Source organism: Scyliorhinus torazame, chromosome 3 (genome assembly GCF_047496885.1).
Source record: "Scyliorhinus torazame isolate Kashiwa2021f chromosome 3, sScyTor2.1, whole genome shotgun sequence".
Taxonomy (NCBI): Eukaryota; Metazoa; Chordata; class Chondrichthyes; order Carcharhiniformes; family Scyliorhinidae; genus Scyliorhinus; species Scyliorhinus torazame.
Genome location: NC_092709.1, coordinates 360526678 through 360542484, shown reverse-complemented (window position 1 = coordinate 360542484; position 15807 = coordinate 360526678). Strand labels below are relative to the sequence as shown.

Below are 15807 nucleotides of genomic sequence, written 5' to 3'. Positions count from 1 at the left end.
TGTAGGTGTCGCTGGCTAGGCCAGCATTTATTGCCCGTCCCTAATTGCTCTTGAGAAGGTGGTAGGAGCACCCTTCTTGAGTACTGCTGCCTCATGCCGCCGAGGTCCCAGATTCGATTCCGGTTCTGGGTCACTGTCCGTGTGGAGTTTGCACATTCTCCCCGTATTTGCGTGGGTTTCACCCCCACAACCCAAAGATGTGCAGTGTATGTGGATTGGCCACGCTAAATTGCCCCTTTAATTGGAAAAAATGAATTGGGTATTCTAAATTTTATAAAATGAAAAAAAAAGAATTGGACTAACAACAAACCAATTTTTTATCAATCAGGCTCGCAGTGTGGTTCACTTACCGTCGCTAGAAGCTACATAATTTCATTGTCGGGGCACTTCTGCCAGCTGGCGGGGTGAAAATCAGTCCGGCGCGGGCCTAGCCCCTCAAGGTTAGGACTCGGCCGGTCAAGGGGCGGAGGATTCCGCACCTTTGGGGCGGCGCAATGCCGGACTGATTTGCGCCGTTTTTGGCACCGGTCGGCAGACGTCGCGCCGATACCGGAGAATTTCGCTTTATGAGGCTTTATTAGTATGGGGCGAGATTCTCCGACCCCCCTCCGGGTCGGAGAATCGCCGGGGGCGGGATTCACGCCGGAGATTCGGCGGGGGGGGGATCGCGCCGCGCCGGTTGGCGGGCCCCCCCCCCAACGCTTCTCTGGCCCGGATGGGCCGAAGTCCCGCTGCTGGAATGCCTGTCCCGCCGGCGTGGATTAAACCACCTCTCTTACCGGTGGGACAAGGCGGCATGGGCGGGCTCCGGGGTCCTGGGGGGCGATCTGGCCCCGGGGGGTGCCCCCACGGTGGCCTGGCCCGCGATCGGGGCCCACCGATCCGCGGGCGGGCCTGTGCCGTGGGGGCACTCTTTTCCTTCCGCCTTCGCCATGGTCTCCACCATGGCGGAGGCGGAAGCGGCCCCCTCCACTGCGCATGCGCGGGGATGCCGTGAGCGGCCGCTCCCGCGCATGCGCCGCCCGGCAATGTCATTTCCGCGCCAGCTGGCGGGGCACCAAAGGCTTTTCCCGCCAGCTGGCGGGGCGGAAATCAGTTCGGCGCGGGCCTAGCCCCTCAAGGTTAGGGCTCAGCCCTCCAAGATGCGGAGGATTCCGCACCTTTGGGGCAGCGCGATGCCGGACTGACTTGCGTCGTTTTGGGCGCCGGACGGCGGACATCGCGCCGATTAGGGAGAATTTCGCCCCAGATGTGTGGCCTCCCACAGCAGCTGACGAAATGGCTGTGAGCTGGAGGCCACGCATATTTATAACCCAGCTCCTGGGCGGAGCTAGCATGCAGGGGCCCCAGGTGAACCTGTAGTGCAGGTTCTACCGTACAACTCCTAATATCAGAACACAGTGGTTTACCACATTCACCCCCTGTTAAAATTGAGTCCGGCAGAGGTGGTGGATAACTATATACAATTCGCAATCTTTAATATTTACAGAACAGTAAAAAAATGTCTCTGGTCATCCGGTGGGCCAGTCAGAGGTTCAGCCGGTCCGGCGCCTTTATGGTCCTTTGAGATCGACGAAGTGGAGCCGGCGATGTTGGTGCTGTCGTGGTCGAAGTTGACTCCGGGAGCGTGCCAAAATCCTCTTCATCAACGGGGGAGGGAAGGGGGAGGACGGACGGTCCTAGGGGGGGGTGATGGGGGCGGCGGGGGAGGGGAGGGTGGCAACGGGGGTAGTGTGGGGGTGGAACCTACTGGTGCCAGGTCCCTGAGGGAGACGGTATCCTGGCGGCCGTTGGGGAACGCCAATTAGGCGGACTGTGGGTTTGCGTGGAGCAGGTGCACCCTTTCCACCAACGGATCCGCCTTGTGGAGCCGCACATGTTTACGGAGAAGCACGGTTCCCGGAACTGTGAGCTAAGTTGGGAGCGATACCCTGGATGTGGACTTCCTGGGGAAGGCAAAAAGACGTTCATGCGGTGTACTGTTAGTAGCAGTGCAGAGTAATGAGCGAATGGAATGCAGTGCATCAGGGAGGACCTCTTGCCAGTGGGAGGCCGGGAGATTTCTGGACCGTAGGGCCAGCTGGATGGCCCTCCATACCGCCCCATTTCATAGATTTCATAGAATGATTTCATAGAATTTACAGTGCAGAAGGAGGCCATTCGGCCCATCGAGTCTGCACCGGCTCTTGGAAAGAGCAACCCACCCAAGGTCCACACCTCCACCCATAGAACATACAACATAGAACAATACAGCGCAGTACAGGCCCTTCGGCCCACGATGTTGCACCGAAACAAAAGCCATCTAACCTACACTATGCCATTATCATCCATATGTTTATCCAATAAACTTTTAAATGCCCTCAATGTTGGCGAGTTCACTACTGTAGCAGGTAGGGCATTCCACGGCCTCACTACTCTTTGCGTAAAGAACCTACCTCTGACCTCTGTCCTATATCTATTACCCCTCAGTTTAAAGTTATGTCCCCTCGTGCCAGCCATATCCATCCGCGGGAGAAGGCTCTCACTGTCCACCCTATCCAACCCCCTGATCATTTTGTATGCCTCTATTAAGTCTCCTCTTAACCTTCTTCTCTCCAACGAAAACAACCTCAAGTCCATCAGCCTTTCCTCATAAGATTTTCCCTCCATACCAGGCAACATCCTGGTAAATCTCCTCTGCACCCGCTCCAAAGCCTCCACGTCCTTCCTATAATGCGGTGACCAGAACTGTACGCAATACTCCAAATGCGGCCGTACCAGAGTTCTGTACAGCTGCAACATGACCTCCCGACTCCGGAACTCAATCCCTCTCCCAATAAAGGCCAACACTCCATAGGCCTTCTTCACAACCCTATCAACCTGGGTGGCAACTTTCAGGGATCTATGTACATGGACACCTAGATCCCTCTGCTCATCCACACTTTCAAGAACTTTACCATTAGCCAAATATTCCGCATTCCTGTTATTCCTTCCAAAGTGAATCACCTCACACTTCTCTACATTACACTCCATTTGCCACCTCTCAGCCCAGCTCTGCAGCTTATCTATATCCCTCTGTAACCTGCTACATCCTTCCACACTATCGACAACACCACCGACTTTAGTATCGTCTGCAAATTTACTCACCCACCCTTCTGCGCCTTCCTCTAGGTCATTGATAAAAATGACAAACAGCAACGGCCCCAGAACAGATCCTTGTGGTACTCCACTTGTGACTGTACTCCATTCTGAACATTTCCCATCAACCACCACCCTCTGTCTTCTTTCAGCTAGCCAATTTCTGATCCACATCTCTAAATCACCCTCAATCCCTGGCCTCCGTATTTTTTGCAATAGCCTACCATGGGGAACCTTATCAAATGCTTTGCTGAAATCCATATACCCCACATCAACTGCTCTACCCTCGTCTACCTGTTCAGTCACCTTCTCAAAGAACTCAATAAGGTTTGTGAGGCATGACCTACCCTTCACAAAGCCATGCTGACTATCCCTGATCATATTATTCCTATCTAGATGATTATAAATCTTGTCTCTTATAATCCCCTCCAAGACTTTACCCACTACAGGCGTGAGGCTCACCGGTCTATAGTTGCCGGGGTTGTCTCTGCTCCCCTTTTTGAACAAAGGGACCACATTTGCTGTCCTCCAGTCCTCTGGCACTATTCCTGTAGCCAATGATGACATAAAAATCAAAGCCAAAGGTCCAGCAATCCCCTTTCTCCCATTCTCCCTTTCTCCCTGTCCGTTTCCCCGGGGGTTGTAGCTCGTCGTTCTTCTGGAGGCGATACCCCTGCTGAGCAGGAACTGACGTAGCTCATCACTCATGAATGAGGATCCCCTGTCACTGTGGATGTAGGCGGGGAAGCCGAACAGAGTGAAGATAGAATTAAGGGCTTTAATGACGGTGGCAGACGTCATGTTGGGGCATGGGATGGCGAAGGGAAACCGGGAGTATTCATCGATCACACTGAGGAAATATGTGTGTCGATTGGAGGAGGGGAGTGGGCCTTTGAAATCCACGCTGAGGCATTCAAAGGGGCAGGAGGCCTTCACCAGGCGTGCGTGGTCCGGCCGGTAGAAGTGCGGCTTGCACTCCGCACAGACCTGGCAGTCCTTGGTGATCGTCCTTACTTCCTCGACGCAGTAGGGCAAACTTCGTGCCTTAATGAAGTGGTACAACCGAGTGACCCCTGGGTGACAAAGGCTGTCGTGCAGGGTCCAGAGTCGGTCTACTTGTGCGCTGGCACATGTACCTCGGAATAGGGCATCTGGGGGCTCGTTGAGTTTGCCAGGGCGATACTTAATCTCGTAATTATAGGTGGAGAGCTCGATTCTCCACAGCAAGATTTTATCATTTTTGATTTTGCCCCGCTGTGTGTTATTGAACATGAAGGCTACCGACCGTTGGTCAGTGAGGTGAGTGAATCTCCTGCCGGCCAGGTAATGCCTCCAATGTCGCACAGCCTCAACGATAGCCTAGGCCTCCTTTTCGACGGAGGAGTGCCGAATTTCGGAGGCATGGAGGGTGCGGGAAAAGAATGCCACGGGCCTGCCTGCCTGGTTGAGAGTGTCGGCAAGGGCGACGTCCGATGCGTCGCTTTCTACTTGGAACGGGAGTGTTCCGTCTACAGCGTGCATTCCAGCTTTGACAATATCAGCTCTGATCCGGGCGAAAGCCTGTTGGGCCTCGGCCGTCAGGGGGAAATGAGTGGACTGTATGAGTGGGCGGGCCTTGTCCGCATAGTTTGGGACCCACTGTGCGTAATATGAGAAGAACCCCAGGCAGCGTTTGAGGGCCTTGGGCAGTGGGGGAGGGGGAGCTCCATGAGGAGGCGCATGCGGTCGGGATTGGGCCCTAGAACTCCGTTCTGGACTACGTAGCTGAGGATGGCGAAGCGGTTTGTACGGAACACACACTTCTCCTTGTTGTACGTGAGGTTGAGGAGAGTGGAGGTGCAGAGAAATTTAGCGAGGTTGGCGTCGTGGTCCTGCTGATCATGGCCGCAGATGGTCACATTGTCTAGATACGGAAACGTGGCCCGCAAACTGTACCGGTCGACCATTCGGTCCATCTCCCTTTGGAAGACCGAAACCCCATTGGTGAAACTGAAGGGGACCCTAAAGAAGTGATATAGCCGGCCGTCCGCCTCAAAGGCGGTGTATGGCCGGTCCGATTTACGGATGGGGAGCTGGTGGTAAGCGGATTTCAAGTCCACCGTTGAGAAGACCCGGTACTGTGCAATCTGGTTAACCATGTCAGATATGCGTGGGAGGGGGTACGCGTCGAGCTGCGTGTACCTGTTGATGGTCTGGCTGTAGTCCACGACCATTCGGTTTTTCTCCCCAGACTTAACTACTACGACTTGAGCTCTCCAGGGGCTGTTGCTGGCCTCGATGACTCCCTCCCGAAGCACCCGCTGGACCTCGGACCTGATGAAGGTCTTATCCTGGGTGCTGTACCGTCTGCTCCTGGTGGCGACGGGTTTGCAATCTGGAATTAGATTGGCAAAGAGGGAAGGAGGATCGACCTTTAGGATCGCGAGGCCGCACACAGTGAGGGGTGGTAAGGGCCCACCGAATTTAAGGGTCAGACTCTGGAGATTGCACTGGAAGTCCAGGCCGAGGATAAGTGCAGTGCAGAGGTTAGGGGGGACGTAGAGGCGAAAACCGTGGAACTCTACGCCTTGGACTGTGAGCGTGACTGTGCAGTACCCCCGGATCGCTACATGATGGGATCCGGAGGCCAGGGAGATACTTTGATTGGTAGGGTGTACCTTAAGGGAGCAGCGCCTTACCGTATTCGGGTGCTCCCGGAGTCCAGTAGGCAGGAGGTCACATGGCCGTTGACTTTCACGCTGGTGGATGCGTCGGTCAGAGTATGTGGTCGGGACTGGTCGATTGCCACGGATGCGAGCCGTGGTTTTTTTTAAATATAATTTTAGAGTACCCAATTCAATTTTCCAATTAAGGGGCAATTTAACGTGTTCAATCCACCTACATTGCACATCTTTGGGTTGTGGGAGCGAAACCCACGCAGACACGGGGAGAATGTGCAAACTCCACACGGACAGTGACCCAGAGCCGGGATCGAACCTGGGACCTCGGTGCCGTGCTGCCCTTATGTGAGCCATGGTTGATCGTTGGGTAGTGAGGCGGCTGATGAATTGGGGTCCTGAAATGCCGTTGGTATCCATGAACTGCGGGGTGGACAAGATGGCGGCGCCTGGAGGTCCTGGGGATTACAAAATGGCAGCGCCCATGGAACGCACGTGTTGTGCGGGGGGGAAGATGGCAGCGTCCATTGCTCGCACATGGCCTGGGGGGGAGAGGAGGATAGCGGCGCCCATTGTCCGATGCCGGGGGGGGTGGGGGCGACCGCGGCCGCTGAGCGGGCCTGGCACATCACTGCGAAATGGCCCTTCTTCGCGCAGGCCTTACAAAGGGAGTGTGGGCCGGGCAGCGTTGGCGGGGGTGTTTTTGTTGGCCGCAAAAATAGCATCGGGGCCTCCCGGAGATCACTGGCTGGCGAGTAGCGCAGGCGTATTGGGTGGGTAGCGCCCCCGCTAGGGCGGCTGCCTGTGGGGCCCATGAAGCGTAGGAGGAGTGGGCTGCGCGATTGGGGGCGTAGGACTGGACATTGCGCAGGGCGACCGTCATAAGCGCTAGTGTTTTAGTCTCTGCAAGGTCGTGCGTGGCCCCTTCTAAGAGCCGCTGCCTGATAACATCAGACCCAATCCCAGTTACAAAAGCGTCCCTCATAAGGAGATCTGAGTGCTGCTTAGCTGTAACGTCCTGGCAGTCACAGTCCCGAACTAGTGGGATCAGGGCCCTCCAGAAGTCCTCGATTGACTCACCAGGTAGTTGAGTACGCGTTGCGAGCTCGTGGCTGGCGAAAAGCGTGTTCGTCTTCTGCTCATAATTTTCTTTGAGTCGAGTCATGGCATCAGCGTAATTGGAAGCATCCTGGATCAGCGGGAAGACTTTGGAGCTGAGTCTGGAGTACAAGATTTGAATCTTCTGAGCCTCTGGAACAGGGGTCGGCGCCGCGTTGATATACGCTTCAAAACAAGCTAGCCAGTGCTGAAAGTCCTTTCTGGCATCGCTTGCGTGTGGATCCAGCTGCAGGCGATCTGGTCTAATCCGGAGGTCCATCTTCTGAATCAGATACTAATAAATTGAGGCACGATCAATTTGACTGGAGACGAAGTTGAATTCAAACTGAGGCTAGTATCAGATGTGTGGCCTCCCACAGCAGCTGATCAAATGGCTGCGAGCTGGAGGCCACGCATATTTATAACCCGGCTCCTGGGCGGAGCTAGCATGCAGGGGCCCAGGTGAACCTGTAGTGCAGGTTCTACCGTACAACCTCTAATATAGGAACACAGTGGTTTACCACATGCGCTGCCGGTGAAATTGAGGAACCCGTTGACGGAGAAACCAGCCTGTTCTTTGCAGACAAAAGGAATGTGTGCAGGCATTGCAGCTTTGTTCAAATTAAACAAAAGCGTGAGGAACAATAATTCCCTGGTGCAACACTTTAATTAATCAGAGATAACTTGCCAACCAATCAGAACCCCTTTCTCCCTGCAATATAAATTGGTCTCCCCTTGAAATTTGGGATTCTCTCATCTGCCCTGATGAGTTCAACATGAAAAGTTTGAGTAGCATGTGTCTTTTTTCAGTACCTCTCAAATTCTGTACGACATTGAGTTTATATTTTCATGCAATGTAACATACTGGTTCTGCTATTCAACTCTTTTACTTTTCACTGCAGTGAAATTTGGAAACGACAGCACCTTTGGCTCCATCACTAAATTAGGTAAGATTTAGATAAATGTACTAAGTCAGAAATGGAACTGTCTGCGTGTGCTCCCGCCAATCAGCAGGCCAGCACATTCAGGTCTCAGCAAAAGCAAGACAAGCAGCAAGTCCTCATGGTGAGCAGGAGGGAAAATAGAGTTGAAACCGATGATATTCAATGGCATAAAAGGTTTGATGGGCTCTGTATCTTATTCCTCAATCCCCTGAGAGGCCAAAATATGTCTATTCTGGGAATGAATCCAACCATGGAGCACCCACAATTCTCTGGGCCAGAGAATTCCAAAGATTCATAACTGAGTGAAGTCATTTCTCCTCAACTCTGTCCACATTGCGTGGCCCCTTATCCAGAAGACTATGCCCCAACCAGCGGAAGCAGTCCCTCAGTGTTTACTCTCGCAACCTCCTTCACAATATTGCAGACATGGTTACAGCAGCCCTGGGTTCAGCAGCCTATTGCAAGCACTGTGAGGGTCTGAATAATGTTTAAATTCTCAAGTGGCAAGACAGAATGAGAGTATAAAAACGCAAGGATCTGCAGAGCTGCATATATTAAACATTTTCATGGTTTTTAAACATTTCTTTGTGAGCCTGAGGAAGTACCAGGGGCGCGATTCTCCGACCCCCCACCAGGTCGGAGAATCGCCGGGAGCTGGCGTGAATCCCGCCCCCGCCATGTCCCGAAGTCTCTGCCACCAGAGATTCGGCGGGGGCTGGAATGGCGGCGCGCCGGTCGGCGGGCCCACCCCCGACGATTCTCCGGCCCGCGATGGGCTGAAGTCCCGCCGCTGTCAACCATCTCCCGCCGGCGTGGATTAAAACTCCTTTTGAATGGCGGGAAAAGTCGGCGCGGGCGGGCTCTGGGGTCCTGGAGGGTGGCGGGGCGATCTGGCCCCGGGGGGTTGCCTCCACGGTGGCCTGGCACGCGATCAGGGCCCACCGATCCGCGGGCGGGCCTGTGCTGTGGGGGCACTCTTTTTCTTCCGCCTTTGCCATGGTCTTCACTATGGCAGGGGCGGAAGAGACCCCCTCCCCTGCGCATGCGTGGGGATGATGTCAGCAGTGACCCAGCAGCAGCTGCCCCCTCCCCCCAGCCAGTGACCCAGCAGCAGCTGCCCCCTCCCCCCAGCCAGTGACCCAGCAGCAGCTGCCGCCCCCAGCCAGTGTCCCAGCAGCAGTTGGCACCCCCAGCCAGTGACCCAGCAGCAGCTGCCCCATCCCCCCAGCCAGTGTCCCAGCAGCAGCTGCCCCCCTCCCCACCAGCCAGTGTCCCAGCAGCAGCTGCCGCCCCCAGCCAGTGTCCCAGCAGCAGCTGGCACCCCCAGCCAGTGACCCAGCAGCAGCTGCCCATCCCCCCAGCCAGTGACCCAGCAGCAGCTGCCCCCTCCCCACCAGCCAGTGTCCCAGCAGCAGCTGGCACCCCCAGCCAGTGACCCAGCAGCAGCTGCCCCATCCCCCCAGCCAGTGACCCAGCAGCAGCTGCCTCCCCCAGCCAGTGACCCAGCAGCAGCTGCCCCCCTCCCCCAGCCAGTGTCCCAGCAGCAGCTGCCCCCCAGCCAGTGTCCCAGCAGCAGCTGCCCCCTCCCCCCAGCCAGTGTCCCAGCAGCAGCTGCCGCCCCCAGCCAGTGTCCCAGCAGCAGCTGGCACCCCCAGCCAGTGACCCAGCAGCAGCTGCCCCATCCCCCCAGCCAGTGTCCCAGCAGCAGCTGCCCCCTCCCCACCAGCCAGTGTCCCAGCAGCAGCTGGCACCCCCAGCCAGTGACCCAGCAGCAGCTGCCCCATCCCCCCAGCCAGTGTCCCAGCAGCAGCTGCCTCCCCCAGCCAGTGACCCAGCAGCAGCTGCCCCATCCCCACCAGCCACTGACCCAGCAGCAGCTGCCCCCCTCCCCACCAGCCAGTGACCCAGCAGCAGCTGCCCCCCTCCCCACCAGCCAGTGTCCCAGCAGCAGCTGCCCCCCCCAGCCAGAGTCCCAGCAGCAGCTGCCCCCTCCCCCCAGCCAGTGTCCCAGCAGCAGCTGGCACCCCTCCTCCCCCAGCCAGAGTCCCAGCAGCAGCTGCCCCCTCCCCCTCAGCCAGTGTGCCAGCAGCAGCTGCCCCCCTCCACCCAGCCAGTGTCCCAGCAGCAGCTGCCCCCTCCCCCCAGCTAGTGTCCCAGCAGCAGCTGTCCCCCCAGCCAGTATCCCACCAGCACTGCCCCCTCCCCCCCCCCCAGCCAGTGTCCCAGCAGCAGCTGGCACCCCTCCTCCCCCAGCCAGTGTCCCAGCAGCAGCTGGCACCCCTCCTCCCCAGCCAGAGTCCCAGCAGCAGCTGCCCCCTCCCCCTCAGCCAGTGTCCCAGCAGCAGCTGCCCCCGTCCCCCCAGCCAGTGTCCCAGCAGCAGCTGTCCCCCCAGCAAGTGTCCCAGCAGCAGCTGCCCCCCTCCCCCAGCTAGAGCCCCAGCAGCAGCTGCCCCCCTCCCCCCCAGCCAGTGTGCCAGCAGCAGCTGCCTCCCCTCCACCCCCCCCCCCCCGGTCACTGTCCCAGCAGCAGCTGTCACCCCCTCCCCCTGTCACCCCCAGCCAGCAGGGTGCAGTGCTCCAACTGTGAGATGTGGCAGATCTGTGACGCTCCCAGCGTTCCGGTCAACTACATCTGCAGCAAGTGTAACCAATGTCAGCTCCGCGTGGTTCGGTTGGAACAGCAATTGGGTGCACTTAGGAGCATGCAGGTGGCGGAAAGCGTCATAGATCGCAGTTATATAAATGTGGTCACACCCAAGGTGCAGGCAGAGAAATTGGTGACCACCAGAAGGGGCAGGCAGTCAGTGCAGGAATCCCCTGTGGTTGTCCCCCTCTCAAACAGGTATACCCCTTTGGATACTGTCGGGGGGATAGCCTATCAGGGGAAAACAGCAGCAGCCAGAGCAGTGGCACCACGGCTGGCTCTGATGTTCAGCAGGGAGGGTCAAAGCGCAGAACAGCAATAGTAATAGGGGACTCTATAGTCAGGGGCACAGATCGACGCTTCTGTGGATGTGAAAGAGACTCCAGGATGGTATGTTGCCTCCCTGGTGCCAGGGTCCAGGATGTCTCCGAACGGGTAGAGGGAATCCTGAAGGGGGAGGGCAAACAGGCAGAGGTCGTTGTACATATTGGCACTAACGACATAGGCAGGAAGGGGCATGAGGTCCTGCAGCAGGAATTCAGGGAGCTAGGCAGAAAGTTAAAAGACAGGACCTCTAGGGTTGTAATCTCGGGATTACTCCCTGTGCCACATGCCAGTGAGGCTAGAAATAGGAAGATAGAGCAGCTAAACACGCGGCTAAACAGCTGGTGTAGGAGGGAGGGTTTCCGTTATCTGGACCACTGGGAGCTCTTCCGGGGCAGGTGTGACCTGTATAAGAAGGACGGGTTGCATCTAAACCGGAGAGGCATAAATATCCTGGCCGCGAGGTTTGCAAGTGTCACACGGGAGGGTTTAAACTAGTATGGCAGGGGGGTGGGCACGGGAGCAATAGGTCAGAAGGTGAGAGCATTGAGGGAGAACTAGGGAATAGGGACAGTGTGGCTCTGAGGCAGAGCAGACAGGGAGAAGTTGCTGAACACAGCGGGTCTGGTGGCCTGAAGTGCATATGTTTTAATGCAAGAAGTATACCAGGTAAGGAAGATGAACTTAGAGCTTGGATTAGTACTTGGAACTATGATGGTGTTGCCATTACAGAGACCTGGTTGGGAGAAGGACAGGATTGGCAGCTAAACATTCCAGGATTTAGATGTTTCAGGCGGGATAGAGGGGGATGTAAAAGGGGTGGAGGAGTTGCGCTACTGGTTAGGGAGAATATCACAGCTGTACTGCGGGAGGACACCTCAGAGGGCAGCGAGGCTATATGGGTAGAGATCAGGAATAAGAAGGGTGCAGTCACAATGTTGGGGGTTTACTACAGGCCTCCCAACAGCCAGAGGGAGATAGAGGAGCAGATGGGTAGACAGATTTTGGAAAGGAGTAAAAGCAACAGGGTTGTTGCGATGGGAGACTTTAACTTGCCCAATATTGACTGGGACTCACTTAGTGCCAGGGGCTTGGACGGGGCGGAGTTTGTAAGGAGCATCCAGGAGGGCTTCTTAAAACAATATGTAGATAGTCCAACTAGGGAAGGGGCGGTACTGGACCTGGTATTGGGGAATGAGCCCGGCCAGGTGGTAGAAGTTTCAGCAGGGGAGCATTTCGGAAACAGTGACCACAATTCAGGAAGTTTTAAAGTGTTGGTCGGCAAAGATAAGAGTGGTCCTAGGGTGAATGTGCTAAATTGGGGGAAGGCTAATTATAACAATATTAGGCGGGAACTGAAGAACATAGATTGGGGGCGGATGTTTGAGGGTAAATCAACATCTGACATGTGGGAGGCTTTCAAGTCTCAGTTGAAAGGAATTCAGGACCGGCATTTTCCTGTGAGGAACAAGGATAAATACAGCAAATTTCGGGAACCTTGGATAACGAGAGATATTGTAGGCCTCATCAAAAAGAAAAAGGAGGCATTTGTCAGGGCTAGAAGGCTGGGAACAGACGAAATCTGTGCGGAATATAAGGAAAGTAGGAAGGAACTTAAGCAAGGAGTCAGGAGGGGTCACGAAAAGTCACGTGTAGGCCAGACCAGGTCAGGACGGCAGATTTCCTCCCCTAAAGGACATGAACTAGTTGGGTTTTTACAATAATTGATGATAATTGTTATGGTAACCATCCCTGAAAATAGTTTTGAATTCCAGAATTCTGATTCCATTTAAATTCCACAAGCTGCATAGTGGGATTCGAACCCGAAACATAGGCCTGGCCTTTGGGATACTGTCTGTCAGACCTGAATAACTGTAGAAATATGTTGCTTATGGCACTGAATCACGATAAACTGTATCTTTTCAGCTCCCACTACCCCACAGGTCAAACATGGTAGGAATGCCTCAAAAGCTGCCACCTCAGAAGTAATGATCTCATGTGCACACACAGGTAAGAAACTGCAGACACTCGCAAACAGAGTCACTCACAAACAAATACACTGGGCCCAGTGTCCTTGCAGGGAGGTTTGCTGGTGCTGTTGGGAAGCGTTTAAACTAACTTGGCAGGAGCCTGGGAACCAGAGGGAAGGTTCAGCAGGGATAGATGCACAGCCCAAATTACAAGAGACTTCAAGTGAGTCAGGAAGACATAGAATGTCGAGACCAGTTAAGTCAGCAGGGAGTTTGGCAAGATTGGATGGAGTCTGATGAACAAGGTGGATGAATTGAGGGCACAGATTCAAACATGGGGCTCTATGTGTTACTGCTGTCACTGGGACATGGTTGAGAGGGGGGCAGGATTAGCAGCTCAATAACCCAGGATACAGGATCTTCAGACAGGTTAGGGAAGGAGGTAAAAGAGTCATCGAGGTGTACAGCACAGAAAAAGCCATTTGGTCCATCGTGTCTGCACTGGTCAAAGACAACCACCTAACCATTCTCATCCTATTTTCCAGCAAATGGCCCTTAGCCTTGTCTGCCATGGGATCACAAGTTACATCTAAATATTTCTGCAACATAATGGGGGTCTCTGCCTCCACCACCCTTTCCGGCAGCGAGTTCCAGACTCCCACCACCCTCTGGGTGAAAAGGTTTTCCTCACATCCCCTCTAAACCTGCTGCCCCTTCCCTTAAATCTCTGCCCCCTGGTCATTGATCCCTCCACCAAGGTGAAAAGTTTCTTCCTGTCTACTCTATCTATGCCCCTCATAATTTTACACATCTCAATCCTGTCCTCCCTCAGTCTCCTCTGCTCTAAGGAAAACAATCCAAATCTATCCAATCTCTCTTCTTACCTCTTCATATACCATATGCTTTTGACAAAGAGTCATCCAGACTCTAAACGTTAGCTCCCTTCTCTCTCCACAGATGCTGTCAGACCTGCTGAGATTGTCCAGTATTTTCTGTTTTTAAACTATATGCCTTCTTAACCACGTATCCACCTGCCCTGCTGCCTTAAGGGACCGGCTTGATTCACCGTTATCTTCTCCTCTCCACAAATTCTGATGTCTTGTGGGGTTTAGCTCCCGGTACTCTGGGTGCGACCCACTCAGCACAGTGTACAGGTTCAATGAATCGCAGATCTTCCATTCGCTGCAATTCTGCTTCAACTTTTTCCAGTAACACCTTGCCCCAAAAAAGTCTTAATGTAGCTTCCGGATCTATGTGGATCCTACTTTGTAAACCTTTAATCTTTCCAAGTTCTTCTTGGAATACTTCTTCATATTTCATTAAGGCCTCATTCAGGTCCCTCCTTTAATCTTAAAGGTCCCCGGCCAGTTTAATTTGATCTCCCGGAGCCGATCACGTCCCATCAAGGTCGGTCCGCGACCTGACAGCACCATCAGTGGAAGCTGTGCAGACTGCTGTCCACACCTCACAGGGGTTGTAGTTGTTCCTGCTATTTTCATAGCCTCTCCGATATAGCTGGCTAATTTTGCTGTCTTGTTTTGGCAACTTTAGGGTTTCAGATACCGGTCGGTTAGTTTGTTTACAACAGTAGCTGGCAGCCCCATGTCTAGCTCCATTGTTAGTGGCCGGCTGTTTACTGTCAGCACGACTGTGATGGGAGCTACCTTGCCCTCTCCCACATTACTGAAGGACACAAGCTGAAGTGCGGGTTCAATTCCCGTACCAGCCTCCCCGAACAGATGCCGGAATGTGGCGACTAGGGGCTTTTCACAGTAACTTCACTGAAGCCGACTTGTGACAATAAGCGGTTCTTATTATTATTACGTTGTCCCACTGGACAATCTCCCATGTTATTTACCGATGCTGGATTACCTGTCTTTTATACTGGGCTAGCCCTGCTTACTCTGCATCTGTGCCTTAGGTAGTACCCTGTTTTATTCCTATGCTATTTAAATCTTCGGTATTTCGCGATTCTTCCCATTTCTGCACTCAATGCATTGCCTGAGCCTCATCCCATATCCTTGCATCTGGCGCCGTTACTACGCACAGTTTCCCACCCCCAACTTCAAAGCTTTATTTGCCTTTTAGCACTTGAGCGCCTTTTCGGAGATCTCAACTGCTGTCGCCATTTCTAACGCCTACTTGAAAGTCAATTTGGACTCAGTCAATAGTTTATTTTGTATGGCTACACTATTCACACCGCATGCAAGGCAATCTCTGAACATATCATTCAAAGCTGATCTAAAAGTAATAATCTGCAATCTGCTTTAGCTTGGCTACGAATGCTGTGATGGTCTCTCCTGGGGCGCTCCCCATAAGTTAAACTTATATATTTACGGTGTGACCGAGGTTTTAGGGCGATTATGCCCTTTCATTAGTCCCACTAGTTCTGCAAACAACTTAGCATTAGAATCTCGGGAGATGTTAAAATATGAAATAGATTCTAAGTCTGGGTCCCACATGCAGGAAGTAAAATTACTTTCTTTATCCCCTCCCCGTCCATTCCATTAGCTCTGAAAAAATATTTCAGTCATTCAATATACTGCACCCAATTCTCAGTAATCAAGCCGAAAACTTCCAACTTCCCGAAGAAAGGCATGCTTGTTCTCTCTTCCTCGGGCCTGTAACGATCTGATTCACTCTGCAGGTTTTTAGCGACACTTGTTGAATTCTTCGCTGCTGGCGAACTCACTCTGATTTACACACACTCAAATCCAGTTATCAGTCAGGAGTACGTCTCTATAGAGATACATAGAAAATAGAAGCAGGAGGAGGCCATTCGGCCCTTCGAGCCTGCTCCACCATTCTTTATGATCATAGCTGATCAAGTTCAATACCCTGATCCTGTCTTCCCCCCATATCCCTCGATCCCTTAGAACCATGAAATTCCACCTCACCTCAGTCCTAAAAGGTTTACCTCATCCTCAAACTATGACCCCTAGTTCTGAATCCCCACCATCGGAAACATTCTTTCTGAATCTACCCTGTCTAATCCTGTTAGAATGTTATAAATTTCGATGAAATCCCCCCTCACTCTTCTAAACTCCAATGAA

At 53.7% G+C, this 15807-nt stretch overlaps 1 long non-coding RNA gene across 1 annotated transcript in view; it reads left to right on the top strand.

Annotated features, from left to right (window-relative positions):
• The window catches only part of LOC140409646 (uncharacterized), a 97751-nt gene extending 84965 nt beyond the window's left edge, over nucleotides 1-12786 (top strand). Inside the window, exons 2-3 of the long non-coding RNA XR_011940452.1 lie at nucleotides 7775-7819; nucleotides 12711-12786. This is a non-coding gene — a long non-coding RNA (uncharacterized lncRNA). The remainder of the gene's footprint in view (nucleotides 1-7774; nucleotides 7820-12710) is intronic.
• Nucleotides 12787-15807: the final 3021 nt, after the last annotated feature.